The sequence below is a fragment of the Mytilus californianus genome, unplaced genomic scaffold (genome assembly GCF_021869535.1).
Source record: "Mytilus californianus isolate M0D057914Y unplaced genomic scaffold, xbMytCali1.0.p SCAF_58, whole genome shotgun sequence".
Classification (NCBI taxonomy): Eukaryota; Metazoa; Mollusca; class Bivalvia; order Mytilida; family Mytilidae; genus Mytilus; species Mytilus californianus.
Genome location: NW_026262710.1, coordinates 738,956 through 758,980, shown reverse-complemented (window position 1 = coordinate 758,980; position 20,025 = coordinate 738,956). Strand labels below are relative to the sequence as shown.

Sequence of the window (20,025 nt, the reverse complement as noted above, 5' to 3'; positions counted from 1 at the left end):
AGACATAGTTGATTTGTCAAATTCCATTGTGTCCCCAATAACTTGCAATTGAGATCCACTGCCATAAAACCGCAAGGCAATCATAATATGTTGCTCTACTGTAAGGGCTGTCTCTTTGTTTGTCCCACGCTCCAGATCTGCTCTCATTAAATCAGACAAGTACTGAATGGTCTCTCTTCCAAATATATACCTCTGCCTTAACTCATCAGTTAATTCCCTCTGAAGAGTGTCAAAACCTCGAAAATGTCTCACTCTTCTTACCACAGGTGGTTGAAACAAAACATTGACTGCCATCTTAGATTGAGGTTAACAAACTGATTAAAATTTAATCAACCTTAATGAGGTCGATTAAATATAACGACACTTTGACAATTTTAAACGACTCGTCAAGCAAACTCCATAGGCCATAAAGACCTAGGGTTATTTAGTTTGAGATCCTTGGGCTACTGATTTGTAGTTTGTTTAAGTCCCCTTTGTTTAAAATAGCATCTGCTCTTAAACTGCAGAAGAAAGGTAGGCATAGCAGAACATGAGTGTAAATTGTTAGTTGTATTTGCCTTATTTAGTTCAAATCGATCTTATGACTGCGTACATGAATAATAAATAACCTTTGATACAACAGAAGTGGGTTTTAATAAACGAGAATTCGCTATCCATCTCAATTATTTCAATAGAATGTATGATAATCTATATATTATAAAATGTGGTCATACCAAAAAAAAAAAAAGAGAAAACAATAACTATAACGAACGATGGAAAATTGGATGGTTATATGATATTCAAAATCTCCTTAAAGGACACCGGCCACTTCAAACAATCATTTGTTTGCAGTCTTCTAACAGAACGTTCACTAATGCCTTTCTATTTTATTTGATCAAATAATCTTAGAACGTTGGCTGTATTGTTTCCGCTAAACATGATGGCACTTGCAAGTAAAAGATTTCCCCGTGGTAGTCTTTCATGACAGTTTTGGGATTCAACTTGTACACGTGTCCAAATGCACATACAGATAATGTAGATATCATTGTTTCTCTACTAAATTCAATGATTGGAACGCATCGACTGTTACACTCTCGGCATACTGAGAGTAGCTGAAATAATGCCGTTTCAGAGACCATGTAGTACTTTTCTTCAACTTGATCAGTGCTTTCTTCCATTCTGTAATTGCTTGTTTCTTCATCATTATCAGAACCAAACTCATCGTCCCAATCTTCTTCCTCGGACTCGTTTAAAATGTAATCAGGATCGTTGTTATCAAATTCTCCATCCAAGTCAAAATTTATAAAAGTAAACCATTATAGGTCAAAGTACGGTCTTCAACACGGAGCCTTGGCTCACACCGAACAGCAAGATATAAAGGTCCCCCAAAAAGCCTTATACAACTGAGTTTTCTGTTTTCTCGTTTTTCTTATATAAAAAAAATAAGGAGATTTGGTATGATTGTCAATGCAATAACTATCCTGCAAAGTTGAAATGAAGTGGATGTAAGCAATTATAGGCAACCGTACGGCCTTCGGCAATAAGAAAAACCCATACCGTATAGTACATATACATATACATCCCGTATAATCATTTTTTTTTGTCGTGACATTCGTGAAAGAACCGTGTCGTAGATTTCTGGAGGAATTCAATAATTGATATGTTATTTTGTTTTCGTTATTAAAATTCACGTAACCTTATTCGTTAATTCCATTTTTATAGTAGTCTCAGAATGGCAATACACGAACTTCTTCTACAATCTAGAAGTCTTGAACATTTCAGTATATTTTACGATAATTTTGTAATGCATCGTAGTATAATTTACATGGGTATACACATTTTTATAGTAGTCTCAGAATGGCAATACACGAACTTCTTCTACAATCTAGAAGTCTTGAACATTTCAGTATATTTTACGATAACTTTGTAATGCATCGTAGTATAATTTACATGGATATACACATTTTTTATGTAAATAAAATAAAATACCTGTGACAATTTTCAGTGGAACAAAAACGGGAAGAACGATATCATAAATATGATAATTGTTTATAAGTACTGAAACCATACAAATAACCATGAACGTATTTTTCACACAAGTTTCGATAAATAATAAAGAGGATCAATTGTACCTGACGTTTCTGTCTTTTTTCGAAGGCCGACCTAGGCTTTTTAGGAGAAGATGGTCATTTTTCTGCATCCACAAACACAGGAATGTCGGGTATGGCGTCATCTTTCAGTGCTGCCTTTGCACCCGGATATCCCAATTCTAAAAGTCTTTCTGGGTGTCTGTTATACTGATTAAGGGTAAAATGCTTAGAACAAATTCTGCTATGTTTAGACGGTGTAAAGTCCTGTCGTTTACAATAATGAACCCAAGCACGATTTCTCTGAGAATCTTTCGGGAAAATAAACCAATATACATTTTTGTCACATTGAGAATTGCTGCTGCAACCGTAAACCGCACAATACGGCATATTTTCACTAATATTTACGAAATAAAAAATATTACTTCTTTTCTGTTTAGAAATTCTACTGCATAAAGGTTTGCTTTTACATAAAACTAAAACATGTATGTAATATGAGATATGAATGGAACCCTATACTCATGGCATTTTTGTAGTATCTATAAACACTGGACACTTTTAATTTGCAAAACACTCATTTGCAAATCCGCCGCCGCCTCTCCTTAGAGCTACAGTGTCGTGTATATAACCAAAATGTGCGGAATTACATGGGATTCAATAATTTAATTGCTTTTCTGCTGTTATTATTATAGATATTTTGTAATTTGATTTAGAAAAACATGGGATTTTCAATATCCCATGGGATAGGGCAAATCCCATGGGATTGACCATTATCCCATGGGATTTTGGTTAAATCCCATAGGATTTTTTGGGGTCCCATGGGATAATTGTAGTCCCATGGGATATTTGTTGTCCCATGGGACTATAATTATCCCATGGGATTTTTAATATCCCATGGGACACATGGGATAAAATAAAATCCTATGGGATTCAAATTATAAATATACAGTAAATAAATGTGTATGTTACAATGAATTCTGTTTGGTAGTAAATTGTTTTAAGATGAATCTTTTTAGTTGAATATCTTTTTTTCCTTGGAAATGTTAATGCAATTATATTGTTCTATAACTGTTCAAAACTAAACTTTTAAACAACAAAGCAGATAATGTAAGTATCAATATATGTTTATTTATGAATTCTAGAATACTTTTTTGAAACACAATTTTTCCCATTTGAAATCAATGAAAACTCTATTAATAGGCTTAACATACTAGTAGCTTTTTACATAAATCTATTTTTTTTTCAGGATATCCCTCCACCCAAAAAATTAATAGTTTCTTATCATCCAGCATTGTGTGATCGTAATGTATAGTCCACTTTTTGGCCATTCAGCACAGAACATAGTCATTATTGTGGTTTTAATATCTTTAGATATTTAATGGAACTTCAATTCATTGACTGAGTGATGAAAATAATAACTGATCTGACTTTTGTCTTTGAATTTATTTTGGTCTTGTTTCTGTGTTTTCTCTTTTTATTCTAAGTGATGAATTTCAATCCTTCTGAAAAAGAACCAATAAAATCCGAAGTTATGGATAATAAAAAATTGTTTGCATACATGTAGCAATAACATATGATTTTCAATAAAAATAGCTATGCGGTATGGATTTTACTGATTGTTGAAGGTTGTCCAGTGTCATCAGTTGCTAACCTCCTACATCCTTTGGTCTCTGATGGAGAGTTGTCAAATTAGCAACATACCACATCTTCCTATTCTAATATTATATAACAATCAATTTATGTATTCTTCTTTATAACATTTGGGTATTTTCCCCAGTTATATATATATATATATAGATCAATGTTAAAACTTTAGGCAATTACAATAAAATTCCATTTTTCACAAGAATTTGCAATATATTATACAGAAAACCAACAATAGAAACAGCACTTCTTCAAGCTTCTGAAGTTCTGAAAGAGTTCCACTTGTGTTTTATTTCAATTAGAAAATACATTGAACTCTTTGGACATGTTGGAAATTATAACATTGATATAAAAAATTATATTGTTTTTTTTCTTATTTTTGTGTTGTTCGGTTGCTGTCTCATTTTTATATATGGTTATACATATATCCTAAATCTTTTTTTTTAAACTTAATCATTAATAGTTAAAAAAAAATTTTTTGATAATCTCAAAACATTATTATTCTATCAAATAACTTATTTCCAAGTTCACAAAACACCAATGTGTCAGATATTAAATTTAAGACATGTATAAACATGATCAACAAGCAGTTGACAGGATGTCATGCAAAAATCTCACTAATATTAAACTTTCACAAAAACTCCATACTCAGCGAGTACTATTAACGTTCTTTATAGTACATGACAAATTCCTAATACAGGACACCATGCCTGGTAAACACTAGCATGTGTCAATGTCTAGTCAATCATGTAATCAGGCTCAAAATCTTAGTTTGGCACTGAATTTAAAAATTCAACACATAATGAACATGTGTATGAAATTCAACTTATGGTAAGCTATATACCTTAACCTAAAACTTTAACCTAAGAATGTACTATAATTTCACATTATGACATTTCTATGTTCAGTGATTCATAAAATCAGGGTAAAAACAGTAAATGTGGTGTATAATGTATAAACAAGAGTGCACACGCTGAAATGTTGCGCCTTCCTTACTAATCATTGATATCATGTTGATAGTCCTAAATATAAAGCTTTACTACAACTATCACATAAACTCAACATGATCCAAGAAAATGAATTCAAGGTCATATGAACCTGACAAGAAATATATGTACACCTTACAATCATTCAATATACTAAATACAGTTGAACTATTGCTTATAGTTTCTAACATTGTCTAAGAAGCAGACTTAACCAAGGAAACTAAACATTGACCAATGAACCATGAAAATGAGGTGAAGGGCAGATGAACCATGCCAGGCAGACATGTACAGCTTACAATCCTTCCATACAACACATATAGCTGACCTATTGCTTATAGATGAAGAAAAACAGACCAAAACACAAAAACTTAACACTGAGCAATGAACCGTGAAAATGAGGTCAAGGTCAAATAAAACCTGCGAGACTGACATACATGTACATCATAAAATGTTTCCATACACCAAATATAGTTGAACTATTGCATTTAGTATTAGAAAAAAAGACCAAAACTCAAAAATTTAACTTTGACTACTGAACCATGAAAATGAGGACAAGGTCAGATGACACCTGCCAGCTAGACATGTACACCTTAAAATCATTCCATACACCAAATATAGTAGACCTATTGCATACAGTATAAGAAAAACAGACCAAAACACAAAAACTTAACTATAACCACTGAACCATGAAAATGAGGTCAAGGTCAGATGACACCTGCCAGTTGGTCATGTACACCTTACAGTCCTTCCATACACCGAATATACTAGACCTATTGCTTATAGTATCTGAGATATGGAATTGACCACCAAAACTTAACCTTAAATATAAAAAAGAAGATGTGGTATGATTGCAAATGAGACAACAACTCTCCACAAGTGACCAAATGACACAGAAATTAACAACTATAGGTCACCGTACGGCCTTCAACAATGAGCAAAGCCCATACTGCAGTCAGCTATAAAAGGCCCCGAAATGACAATGTAAAACAATTCAAACGGCCTAATTTATGTACAAAAAATGAACGAAAAACAAATATGTAACACATAAACAAACGACAACCACTGAATTACAGGCTCCTGACTTGGGACAGGCACATACATACAGAATGTGGCGGGGTTAAACATGTTAGCGGGATCCCAACCCTTCCCCTAACCTGGGACAGTGGTGTAACAGTACAACATAAGAACGAACTATAAAAATCAGTTGAAAGAGGCTTAACTCATCAGATGGATAAAAATACAAATACTACAAATACAAGTGGACGTGGCCGGGTACTTGTACATCCAAACAACAAAAAGACACTAAGTATAGATCTGAGAGTACTCACAGTTACTGACAGCTAGTACAAAGCCACTAACAACTAATAAAAAAAATCATGCATCTAAGACTAAGTTCTTGTTCACTGATCCATGAAATGAGGTCTAGGTCAAGTGAAAACTCTCTGACGAGCATTAGGACCTTGCAAGGTACGCACATACCAAATATAGTTATCATATTACTCATAATATGAGAGAAATTAACATTCAAAAAAATCTGAACTTTTTTTTCAAGTAGTCACTGAACCATGAAAATGAGGTCAAGGACAATGGACATGTTTCAGACAGAATTGGTATCATGACATGCATGAGGCATCTATATACAAAGTATGAAGCATCCAGGTCTTCCACCTTCTAAAATAAAAAGCTTTTAGGAAGTAAGCTAACGCCACCGCCGTAGCCGCCACTGGATCACTATCCCTATGTCGAGCTTTCTGCGACAAAAGTTGCAGGCTCGACAAAAATACATGAACATTTTAAAGTACTAAATTTTAAGTATATACATGTAAAACCACAAGTTACTAACTGAAGTTCAGTCTCATGGTGAACTGTAACCAAAAACTTTAAGTGAATACAATTTAGAGAAAGACAGATGGACGCACAAACACTATCAAAACAGAGCATAAAACTTACCGAACAAGATCTTTCAGAAGCAGGAAAATTGAAGTGTTTCTTTTCTTTCTCTGCCCTCCATGATATAAACTTCAAATTCATTCATGCAAAATATGAAAATCTGCAAAAGTAGGACCTTGTACCGCAGCTTATCCACATTTTGACTTTTGAACTGCATTGTTCTTTTCATCTTGCTGGCAACCTAAACATAAAAAAAAAAATGATAAACACATAATTCTGGATTAACTTCGTGTATTTATTTTTGTTGGTACAAACAATTTTTTCCAACTTTAAACTAAATCTGCCTCTGCTTTAAAAACCAACTGGAAACCATTATTAACTGCATGTATTTATCTTAATTGAAAACAATTTCTTGAGTTTTTCTCATTTGTATCACCCTGTTATTATATATAAATTTTATTTTTGTCCCTTTTTAAAAATAGGAATGCATGGTTTAAATTCCTCAATAATCATGATAATTCTAGGTCAGTCAATTAAAAATGTATGAATAAAATATTTAACCTATATACTATTAATATCAATATATTTATTTTTTGATAAAAACTAGGCTCTGTGTTAAAGGCCGTACCTTGACCTATAATGGTTTACTTTTATAAATTGTGAATTGGATGGATAGTTGTCTCATTGGCACTCATACCACATCTTCCTATATCTACAAACAGATTCTATGGGCGAGCAGACATTACACCCTGGAGGTGGTTTTATAAAAAGCATACGACTTAGATGTACCATAAGCATGGAAAAACAATTCAGCAGTCAGTTTCACCAAAAAACTTACAAATAATATTGATAGTAATTAAGTCATGTACAATACAGTATACTTTATACGATTACCTGTATTTTTTTTTTTTGTAAAACCGACTCAAGTATACTTATAATCAATCTTAGTCGTAAGTATTAAGTATTATTCATCTTTTGGATAATTTTATATTGGTTTATTTTATGAATATGCAGTGGCGGATCCAGAACTTTTCATAAGAGAGGGCCGGCTCCAGTCATGCTTCAGTGATCCCTATATAATCAACCAAATTTTTCCCAAGAAAGGGCCCCCCCCCCCCCGCCCCCCTATTTGAACTTTCAAATTCACAACATGCCGGTGCCTGTGACTGTGTTTAAAGTGGTGGGTTTTCACCCTCGTTGTATTGCGGAATAACGATTTAGGCAAATTGAGAAAAACATCCATGTCTGTGGTTGATAATAGTGTGTATGCATTAATTTTCTATACCTTCTTATTTAATATTTTTCCAATTTTGAGTACTGACGGCTAGTACCAATGTCTAAAGACCAATGTGCTATTTACAAGTGCGATCGACGAATGCAGGGGAAAGAAACTTATCAATTATGTTTATTCTTAAGACAAAAACTGAGCCGCCGTAAAAATGAACCGTGTCGAGAATGTTACTGACACGTAATAGGGCAGAGACATATATACACATATGTGTATATATGTCTCTGTAATAGGGTCATCCCTCGAGAACATTAACTAGTACATTGATAATTTACTATGCAGTCAGTATCCCGAGAAAAAAACAACGTATGGATGCAAAACGCTTAGTGGTTTCGGCTGACTGCTGATACGTGCACTTTGTCTCAAAATATCCCGGATAGTTGTTTCATTACCAATCATACCACATCTCCTTATTTTTATATATACGAAAGCTTTATTCATATTTTTTGGTGTATTGATGAATGTGTAAAGATACATTTTGTAATACAGCACAAGAGATGCAGATTATATAAAACTTATAGGTCGAAGACATACTGACAACGCCATGGCAAAAACTTAAAAACGACCAAATGACGTACAACAGTCTATAAAACTTAACTATAGCATACAAAACGCAAATATTTAAAACACATAAGAAGCACCCAGACAGTCAAATAGAAATTAAAAGAATAAATAATTTGTAAACTAGGCCTACAGCTATATTTTCTTATCATCTAACAGTAAACATAGGTTCTGGTATTATGTGATAAGTCATTTTTTCATGCAGACCGAGTTTCATTGATACTTTGAACTTAAAGTGGTATTATGCATATCAGCCCAGATTATCATATGTGTGTAATTTTATTAAACAATTCACCAATACACATTCTAAACAGGTTAAATTCAATTTACAAATTCAGATCTACTGGCATTCAACACCCAATTACTTACTTGCTGTATATTGCTAACTTTGATTGTATATTGTCAATCCCTCAACATCGTGAATACGCCATGCGAGGTGTTGGCTATGTTTGATACAGGGTGGCGGCTTCGAAGCGTAGAACAAAATCCAGGTAAATGAAAGTATAAAATTTTGTTGTTGAAAATTTTAAGTACTAAATTCCTAAATTTGTACTTAACTCCGTTCTCCGGGTAACATGGTTGTTTGATATGAAAATAGGATAAAAGCTTCCGAAAATTATCACATTATAAGTATTCGTAAATGGATATGAAAAAACCTAACAAGGAATAAGTATTGGTAAACGGACAGAAAGTCGCAGTACAAAAGTTTAAATTAATTATTTTACTATTGTTTAAATATATGAGAGAAAGTTCTTGACGAATTGACTTTATTTATAAATGTATTTAGTTGAGGAAATGATTAATTCGCCTTCAAATAGTTTTTTTTTTTTTATCAAAAACTTATAAAAAGGAGACATTTTTGACAGCATGAAGCCAGTTAATTACCAAACCACTTTGGCAGATTGTTTTCTTAACAATCATTGTTCAATATTAATATTCAAAAATAAATTTTGTTTACAAGTCCGTTTCCTTTTAAAAATATTTCAGAAAAATGCTGAAACGTTTTTAAAATTAAGTTTATTCAAAGAAAAAAAATATCCCAAAACTGAATCGTGACTTTTTACTTGTTACTTTATGTTGTACGTTCTAAGTGTCAATCCTAGCAAACACAAATTTGGAAATAAAATCGATTACGATGTAATTGTATAGAAGAAAAAAGGGGGGTTAATGAACAAATTATTACTATACACTCATATACTTCTAAAAAGATTTGAATTTGTAAGCTGTCTATAGATAATGTTAAATCATTTCAAGAGTTTCAATTAATTTAGGAGAAAAAAAAGATTATAAACAGTTTAGTTTTCGTCGCCTACTACTATAAAAAATAGTGATTCTTTTTGTAGATTTGGTACTTCAGTTTCGACTCAAAATTTCCTATTGAAATTGTTAGAAATATTTAGGAGAAGATTGTATTTGTAATTTATGTAATTGTGGTGATATTGGCGACGCGATTCATTATATTATAGCAAGGATTTGTACAAATCCTTGATTATAGAATGTTCGACAATAGACGAAAGTAGACAAACCCTATTTAAACGGGGTTTTGATATCCAAGGACGCCACATTTTACATCGAATAAGATCTATATTTTTTAACGTTTTCAAATGAAATAACTTGAATTGAAAATTTCCCGACTATGTGAAGATTTCTTATATTTCGAAATGGCTTCAATTATTACAAACAAAATGAAAAATGTATTAAACTTCTTTTTGTAAAAACAATATTCATGTATTTTTAGAAACATAAGTTATACAGATGTTCTCAATAAAAAACAATCATTAATATACTTTATGGTGATATTTATAATGACTGGCAGACTGCTATTTAAAAGTGCGGTCATATGCCTCAGTGTTATAGGTGACTGCAATTTAATAAAATTGAAATTAAGATTTTTATTAATATTTTGTATATAGGTATCCCTCAATGATGTATAGCATGGACAGACTGAGAAGAAATGGTATTCATCCTCAATTTCTTGTCTACTGCAGGATAGGCAAATAACATAAGTTTATTTGCTACTTTTTTTCTTCTTTATTTTATATAAATGATTTTTTTTTCTTCAAATTTTAACATTTTTTTCTTCGAAAAATTTGTAGTGTTGCAACAGGGAATGGACACAGATACTTAACTATATTTAACGAAAGAAATTTTGTGTAATGTCATCAATCTGTATTACACATCGACAGGATGTTCTCTAGAAAACTATGGTATTTCTAAAACGTTATACACACCCCAGGGTACACGCACTGTCGTAATGGAAAATTACTGCATGCTTTAATTACCTGTAATCAGCCATGCAACAAATCCGTTGACTGACCATGTCATTACAGTTTATTTTTTTTTTCCTTAGATCAAAACGGAATATTTATTTTAACTTTAAAATTCAAAACTTTAAAAAGTATACTTTGACATAATTATGAAGTAAAAGAATTTAACAATTAAATAATTGGATTTTTCCAAAGATTAAGATACAATTATTATATTTATTATTCTAGGACTGACAGATATATCACAGGCACTTGTCTCAGATTTTCCCCCTATATACCTTAATTAAAGTATATAGATTTTTTTTTTCTGAGACAAGTGCCTGTGAGATATATACATGCATAAGTCCCAGACATATATACTTGTAAATCAAAATAATATAATGTTTCAGTTTTGTTGATGTCACAAATACACATGAATTATTTGATGATGCATGCTGGAATTTCTTATATAAATGCATGACCGTGACTACAGACATATATCCATTTACAGATTCTATAATTTCTTGAGAAAAAAAAATCAGGAGGGAAGTGAAACAAACATTTTAAGCTTTTATTAAACATTGTTGGGAAAACAATAAAATACGACACTGAGTTTTGAAAAAAAAGTTTATGATTGGTCTTGATTTTTTTTTAACAATGATAGAAACAATTTTTTGTCCCAAGAAAAAAAAACAATGCCCCCTTTTTAGCCACACCGACACACGCCGATGAATGGAGAATTCCAAGTAGGGTCACAAGGTCACATTTTAAAACTTTTTCAGTCGCCCAGTCTCAAAAAGCAATTTTGACTGGCTTTGTTTTTAGTCGAATTATATTTTTGCAGGTCAGGTTGCAAAGTGGCAGGTCGGATTTGACCATGTTGACAACGGTCCTAAAAATATCCGAAAAAACGTTGAATCAAACGATATGAACCTACACAGTTTTAATTATAAGACTGACACACACCATGCAGTGTGCTAACTGTGCTGGGTGAGGTGCTGTAACTTGATATACATGTATCATTAAGTTACAGTACTGTTAGGATTTGCCTGCCTTTTTACAGGGACTTTCTATACTAACTGTTAGTATAGACTGACCCTGGCTTGAAAGTATGGTTCTCTGCTCAGCAACGGTCGCGTGATTGTAGCAGTAAAATACATCGGGGGGTGGGGAGGGGGAGGGGGCACTTCAATACTTAATTGATAGGGGTGTCGCTTGGGTTCTGTTACCCCACCCTTTTCATATAATTTAGATCTTAAAAATGTATACCTTTTCATATATTGCGTCGGTAAAATTGTAACCTTTTCCCATATTGGTTGGGTTTCGTGGGGTGTGTTGGAAAAGTGGAATATTTAAGGCTAAGATTCTGTGTGTAATGTTTACTTACGGCGAGACTTTCGGCTGTGAAAAAATGACAGGGCTTTGCATATACAAGTACATATACAAGTAAATGGAACTTTATCGACCTTATCATATATTTCTGACAGTTTTCCCAACCTATTCCCATATTTTCAAGCTGGAAAAAGTGACCTATTCCAGCGGCAAATAACTTCGAGATTAATATGTAAGTTTACTTTGCTTATCGATGTTCCTGTAATTCAGATTAATATTTATTTGTGAGACCCCCGTCACTATTTATATTCACTCAAGAGTCACTCAAAGAAAGGGGTTCTCCGTTACTGGGAAATCTTATCTGATTTAGGATCAATTTATTGGTTACACTCCCCTATCACCAGTGATTCTTTGTCGTAAGCTGACATTTTGAAAAAGGTATACTGTTGACTATCAATTTGCATGATTAGTTACAGATGTCGACTCGGACTACTGCAAAAGACAATAACTCAGTTCACTGATTAAGATTGAATAGTGGTTCGGTTAATTCTCCTTTTCCCCAAATAAGTAAGAATTAGGTTACATCTTTAGGTAGTCAAAATAATTATGACGTCTTGCAAGACTATTTTAATTTTTTTTCTATCTATCTATCTTCATATTTCCGCACTCAGTCACAACTTTGACTATCATGTGGCCAGAAAAAAGTTAAAATAGCCTTGCAAGACGTCATAAATTTTTGGACTAATCTTTTGGCAAATATGGTGGTACAACAGGGGTTTAATTGTTACAATTTGCCGGATTTTCTATCCTTACGAACCCTGAAAAACTAACCAGGCCAGGTGATGAAAAATCTGTCTCCACTTTTTATCCCACCAGAAAATCAAAAGGTTGTCTCCTTATGGAGCTTCCATTTGATTTTTAGGGGGGAGCTAGGATGAAATTTGTAAAAAAAAGCAGGACAGGAGTTTTGAGTAAAAAAAAAAGGCAGGATGAGCAACATGGCAAAAAAAAAAGGCAGGATGACAATCTATGTAAAAAAAAGTCAGGATAAACTAATAAAAAAAAAAAGGCAGGATCGAATAGAGTGAAAAATATAAAGGCAGGACAGAGATTACAACTTAAAAAAAATGCAGGACAACATTTTTCATCCTACCCCCCCCCCCCCCCCCCCCCCCCCCATAAAAATCAAATGGTAACTCCCTTACACCTACATGACAAAAACATATACAAATATGGTATCATTGGACATTGCCAATGTGACGGCTCTTCAACAGAAACTAAAGACGTAGAAGTTAACAACTATATAGGTCACCGTAGGCTCTTCGACAGAAACTAAAGACAGAAGTTAACAACTATATAGGTCACCGTACAGATTTCAACAATGGGCTAAAAAGCCAAACTGCGTAATAAGCTACAAAAGGCCAAAATAGATAGACGATATCTGACAAGGGTAGAAATGATCAGAATGTTGAAAAATAAAATCTACTGTCCATTTTAAATGGCATCAAAACTGGCAGCTGACTCATAGGAGTTGTTGCCTTAAATACAGATTTTTACCTTTTTTTTTTCTTCATATTTCTTGAATTTGCCTTTTTATCTCTAAAACTGTAATATTTAAAGAGAAACTTACATTTGTAAATCTTATTAAAAAGTTATTGCTTTTCAATGATGATTTTGATCCAGTTTTTGCAAAAACTTGGAAACTTTAAATCTCTGGTAAACTCCTTATATTATACTGCCTGGTCTCGTGGTAGCGTGTTAACCTCAAGTGCAGAAGGTTGTTTATTTTGAACCCAACAGGGTAAAACCAAAGACTTTAAAGTTGGTATTTGCTGCTTCTCCCCTAAGCACGCAGTATTATTAAGGAGTAAGAGCAAATACTGGTTTGTTCAGAGTCAGAATTATGTGTCAAGGTAAGGTGACATGTCTCTCTGAGAACTAGTGTAAGAGATAAATTAGTCCTTGTAAAAATTGTCTGGTCAGACAAATATAACTAGTATAAAAAGTCCATGGATACAGAATTAACTAGTATATTTAGTCTGATGTCAGTAATTTATGTCCCCAGACTAATTTTCCTAGTCCAAGACATCACTATTCCTAGGTAAAAATGTCCAGTTTTTATACGGCTGCAAAAAAATTTTGCGGTCGTATATTGGTATAACATTGGCGTCTTCGTCCGAAGACACATTGGTTTTCGCACAATAACTTTAGTTTAAGTGAATGGATCTATATGAAATTTTACCATAAGGTTCAATACCACAAAAGGAGGGTTCGGAATGATTTTTGGGGTTATGGTACCAACAGTTAAGGAATAAGGGGCCAAAAATAAGCATTTTTGTAACTTCCAGACAATAACTTGTGTGTTAGTGTATGGATCTCTCTGACATTGTACCACAAAGTTCCATATCACAAAGGGAATGCTGGGATTGATTTTGGGGGTAATTGCCTCAAAATTTTAGGAATTAGGGGGCAAAAAACAAGCATTTTTCTAGTTTCATGACAATTACTTGTGTGTAAGTGTATGGATCTTTCTGAAATTGTACTACAAGGTTCCATACTACAAAGGGAAGGCTGGGATTGAGTTTGGGGGTGATGAATCATAAGGGGATTAAAAAAATGGGGGTGGGGATTTTTTTTTCGTATTTTTTTTCTTTAAAATTTTCCATTTTAAGTTGGTTATTTTTTATTTATGTATAAAAGCAAATAATAATGATATGATTTGATTTCATCAAAAATTGAAATATTGGGCTTCTTTGATATGCTGAATTTAACCGTGTATTTAGATTCTTAATTTTTGGTCCCGTTTTCAAATTGGTCTACATTAAGGTCCAAAGGGTTCAAAATTAAACTTAGTTTGATTTTAACAAAAATTGAATTCTTGGGGTTCTTTGTATGCTGAATCTAACTGTGTATGTATTTAGATTTTGGATATTGGACCATAATAGGTAAATTAAAAAAATTTAAGTTCTTAGACCACATTCATTCTGTGTCAGAAACCTATGCTGTGTCAAATATTTAATCGCAATCCAAATTCAGAGCTGTATCAAGCTTGAATGTTGTGTCCATACTTGCCCCAACTGTTCAGGGTTCTAACTCTGCGGTCGTATCAAGCTGCACCCAGCGGAGCATTTTATTCTAATACTGTATGCAACATGTCAAGTATATTTGGTGTATGAAAATTTTTAAGGATGTACATGTTAGTCTGGCATGTTTTATTCGACCTTGACCTCATTTTTATGGTTCATTGCTCAATGTTATTTTTTTGTTTTTTGGTCAGTTTTTCTATTTTCTTATTTTCAAATTAGCAATAGGTCAACTATATTTGGTGTATGGAATGATAGTAAGGTGCATATCATGATATGTTTGACTCAGAAGTTTCATCTTACCTTGACTTTATTTTCATAGTACATTGGACAATGTTTAGTTTTTGTGGTTTGGTCTATTTTTCGGATACTGTAAGCAATAAGGCCCCTATATTTGGTGAATGGAATGATTGTAAGATGCACAAGTCTGTCTGGCATGTTTTATATGACCTTGACCTCATTTTCATGGTTCATTGGTCAATGAAAAGTTTGCATTGTTTTGTCAGTTTATCATATGCTTTAAGCAACAGGTAAATTATATTTGGCGGATGTAACGATTGTAAGGTGTGCATGTCTGTCTGGCAGATTTATATAACCATGACCGTATTTTATGGTTCTTTGGTCAATGCTAAGTTTTCTTGGTTTTTTCTTTTTATCAGATATTATAAGCATATGTCTACTTGTAAGTGTATGGAATGACTGCAAGGTGTGATATAAGAATAAGAAGTTGTCTGTCTGCCAAGGTTAATATTACTGTGACCTCATTTTCATAGAATATTGATAATATTAAACAAAAAAAATGATGATCATGACAAGATATACAAATGATCCAAAATTGTCAGTTGCCTACTAATTATGTAATAGTAGTTATTGTCATTAAATGATAATGTTTACCCTTTTATGTGTAGGGCAAGAACATTAAAGATAAAGGGAAACTATAAACAAAAGAGATTATCAACAAAAATAGATTTCAGACGTCAACAAAGCCTAAATGGTAAGTCCACTTCTATAAAAGTTATTGCCCTTGAATAATGATTATTATGAGAATAAGATGTGGTATGGTAAATGAGAAAACTATCCACCAGAGTTCAATTAAGTGGATGAAAGCAATGCAATTACTTATTAGAGGCCAATGATGACCTGTAAATAATGAGAAAACCCATAACCTATATATATACATGATATAGTCATCTATAAAAGACACCACAAACAAAATTTGGAACAAAACATCAATTCAAACTTCAAATATACCAGACTAATTCATAAAAATGAACAAGTTATGAAAAAACAAATATGACGGACGTGAACCAACATCAACCACTGAACTATGTACAGGCTCCTGATTTCAGACAGGCAAAATATGGCAGGGTTGATATGAAAATAAGAAGCGGTATGAATGCCATTGAGACTTTTCTCCAATAAGGATCAAATGACATGAAATTTAACAAAATTAGTTCACTGTACAGCCTTCGACAATGAGCAAACCCTATACTGCATAGTAATCTATAAAAGGCCATGAAATTCAAAAAAAAACAAATGTAAAACAATTCAAAAAGGGCATGGCGTCATTTAAAAAGGGCATAATCTCTATCCATACTAAACATGCTTTGGGGATACACCACAAAGGCGAAAGCTAAGTGCCTGATTTTTGCACAAAACAATAAACAAAAAACAAATATGATATATAGCAACAATTGACAACCACTGAATAATAGACCCCTGACTTGGGACAGACACTTACAAAATGTGGCATGGTTTAACATGTTTGCTGGCACCAAATCCTCCTCTAATTAAGGACAGTGGTGTAAGTGTCAGTTCAATATAAAAACTATAAAATCAGTTGAAAAGGGCTTTTTTCTGCTCTTGGGTCAGGTTATTTTTATACATTCCCGTTTTCATTCTCAATTTTATTAACTCATTAGAATGCAACAAAGCAGAAAAACAGCTACCAAAAACACAGACCGGATGTGGCTGAACATTTATTCTTTCCCTGTAACAAAAAAGACTCAACATACAGATCTATTAGTACTCACAGTTACTGACAGCTAATTCATAGCAAATATCAACTAATAAAATAAACATTTTGTGAGCACCCATCCCACCCCTAACCTAGGACAGTGGTTTTAATAACAGCACAACAAAACATTTGTTGCAATTGGCTTAACTCAAAAGACTGCAACAAGGCACACAAACAACTAATATGAAAACCATAGACACAAAGCACTGAAATAAGAGTACTTACAATTTTAAATACTCAAATGAAAGTTTTATCAAAATGTACATAAACATGATAAAGTAGCCATTTTATTGCGGTATTTCTCATCGTTTATAATTTTTGAGTTTTGTGTATTTGTAGGTCAGACATCTTGGTTTTCATGATCATCATTCAACAGGTCAATACTGAACAGAAAACTTAAAGTTGATATTTTTCTATATAGTCATGATAGTGTGACTTTTTTATTAATTTGAAATGGAATGTGTTTTTTTCCTACATAAGAAAGAGGAAATTTCAACATAATGACTATAAACAAAAAGGAGTCATAGTATCATGATCATAGATGCACAAGAACTAAATCATGTAAATGCAACAACGTAATTATCAATTGAAAGAAGGGAGGAATGAAAAAATATATTAGTAATTTGTTGTCCAAATGAACTTGCTTTGTCCACTCATTTAAATCGCTCCATCCAATAAAGATGTACAGAGGAGGATTTTTGAAGAACAGATTGCAAAAATGTTTTGTCTAAGAATTGTAGGAATATTCTAGTGGATGAAATAATTTATTTACTTGACTCTTATGTAGTGGACTGAATAATTGTACACAGCAAGCTGAAACAAGAAAACTAAATCTTAATAGGAAAAGTGTTTATTTTATAAATTTGCAAATATAAACGTAATATTATGAACACCACAAAGGTATAAGATTCAAATTGTTTGCATATTCATGTATTGCAATGGAACTATAACAAAGAAAACTTTACCTCATTAAAAGAGTAAACTATTAACTGTGCTTTGTCAATTTATTCAGTCAGAATATGAAATATTTTTTTCAGTTCTATTTTTCATAATAAAACAAACAAGACAAAGATTTCAAATCAATATTTTTTTCTTTTATTAAGACATGTCATCATTTTATTTCAGTTAAAGGATTTTATTTTTTAACTTTAAATATTATTATACTTTCCAAAATAATAATAATCTTTATTGTCATATAAACAAATTAAAAACATGTTTGTGACAAAATGAAAAAACCCAAAATACACTAATATTTATATTATAAACATTTTACTACCAACCAGAATTCATTGTAACATACACATTACTGTATATTAATAATTTGAATTCCATAGGATTTTATTTTGTCCCATGGGATATTAAAAATCCCATGGGATAATTATAGTTCCATGGGATTTTTTTGGTCCCATGGGACAACAAATATCCCATGGGACTACAATTATCCCATGGGACCCAAAAAAATCCTATGGGATTTAACCAAAATCCCATGGGATAATGGTCAATCCCATGGGATTTGCCGTATCCCATGGGATATTGAAAATCCCATGTTTTTCTAAATCAAATTACAAAATATATATAATAATAACAGCAGAAAAGCAATGAAATTATTGAATCCCATGTAATTCTGCACATTTTGGTTATATACACGACACTGTAGGTGTAAGGAGAGGCGGCGGCGGATTTGCAAATGAGTGTTTTGCAAATTAAAAGTGTCCAGTGTTTATATATTATTACCACTGAGAATATACACAAGTGATGCCATAGCCGTGAGCCTCGTTATCATGTCTAAAAATATGCATACCAGGGCGACCAAGGCCATCTGTGTTTACATTGAGGATTATCACATTCCTCGATGAGAAATACACACAACAACATGAAGATATCGATTTTATTAACTATGTAGGTTTTACTTTACACATGATTGTTTGAAGTGGCCGGTGTCTATGGCAAGCCGTTTTAATATTTATTCTAACTTCAAGATATCTCATATAATATATAAGATATCTTATATAATCCAGTTTTTATACGATATCTTATAAACTTTATAAGATATCTTATATACTTTATAAGATATCTTATAAACTTTAGAAGATATCTTATATGTTTTTTGAGATATCTTATATACAAATTATTTATAAGATATCTCCTAAAGTTTATAAGATATCTTATATAAATAATTGCCTTGAAAATCAAAGTCTCCCTATAAATCAACCAATCAAAAATATTATCAAATTAAGTGCGAACTAGTAAACTCGTTTCCTACGTTTCATTTAATAAATAATCGTGTCCATGAACCAATCTTAGCAAAACCTACTAATATTATTGCCTATAGGATATTTTATTTCTTGTCCGTATCTAGTTTCTATAATGATTTTCCATGTATCGCTGTGTATACGTTATATGCAATTTTATATGCATTTAAATATTTGTCTTCAATTACAAGTTTATTCTATTATTGCTTTGTTATGCATGATTTGGTGATTCATATACATAGCATGTTTCGCTTATATATATTTACTTTAACTTATATATATTATCTTTAAATGTTATAACCTGATTTGACCTTTTCTCGGAAGATTGTTCTGTTGTATATATATACTTTTACACATCTATTTATTTGAAAGGATTTTCCCAACGTAAATGATCTGCGGTAATTAACTGGTCTTCTATGAATTTCTTTAACTTGATGATATTACACCTGGTGTTTCGGATATCATTTAGGTCAAGTTCGACCAAGGCCGTTCATCCTCGTCAGGTTTTTTTATTTACTATAACATTTGATTAAAATTACTTTTTGATTATAATCAATATGTTTCTATCGTGTAACGTATCAAAAGCAGTTACATTTTTGGGGCTCTGATGTAGGGAGCGTTTTTTTATTAAAAAAAATGGTTGAAGTCACGTTTATTTGA

The 20,025-nt window shown here is 32.3% G+C and overlaps 2 long non-coding RNA genes and 1 pseudogene across 4 annotated transcripts; 1 reads left to right on the top strand and 2 right to left on the bottom strand.

The window, feature by feature from the left end:
- Positions 1–861: 861 nt before the first annotated feature.
- LOC127704122 (52 kDa repressor of the inhibitor of the protein kinase-like) lies at positions 862–2,456 on the bottom strand (annotated as a pseudogene).
- Positions 2,457–3,169: 713 nt separating this feature from the next.
- LOC127704126 (uncharacterized) lies at positions 3,170–9,009 on the bottom strand. Of its 3 annotated transcripts, none has more exons than XR_007983149.1 (3): positions 8,805–9,009; positions 6,647–6,827; positions 3,170–3,568 (listed from the first exon to the last, which is right to left on the bottom strand). It is a non-coding gene; the product is annotated as an uncharacterized LOC127704126 (long non-coding RNA). The 3 variants fall into 3 exon arrangements; XR_007983150.1 differs by lacking the exon at positions 8,805–9,009 and adding an exon at positions 7,872–7,911; XR_007983148.1 differs by lacking the exon at positions 8,805–9,009 and having other exon boundaries at positions 6,647–7,132.
- Positions 9,010–12,368: 3,359 nt separating this feature from the next.
- Positions 12,369–17,535, top strand: LOC127704125 (uncharacterized). Its single transcript, XR_007983147.1, has 3 exons — positions 12,369–12,451; positions 16,005–16,090; positions 17,453–17,535. It is a non-coding gene; the product is annotated as an uncharacterized LOC127704125 (long non-coding RNA).
- Positions 17,536–20,025: the final 2,490 nt, after the last annotated feature.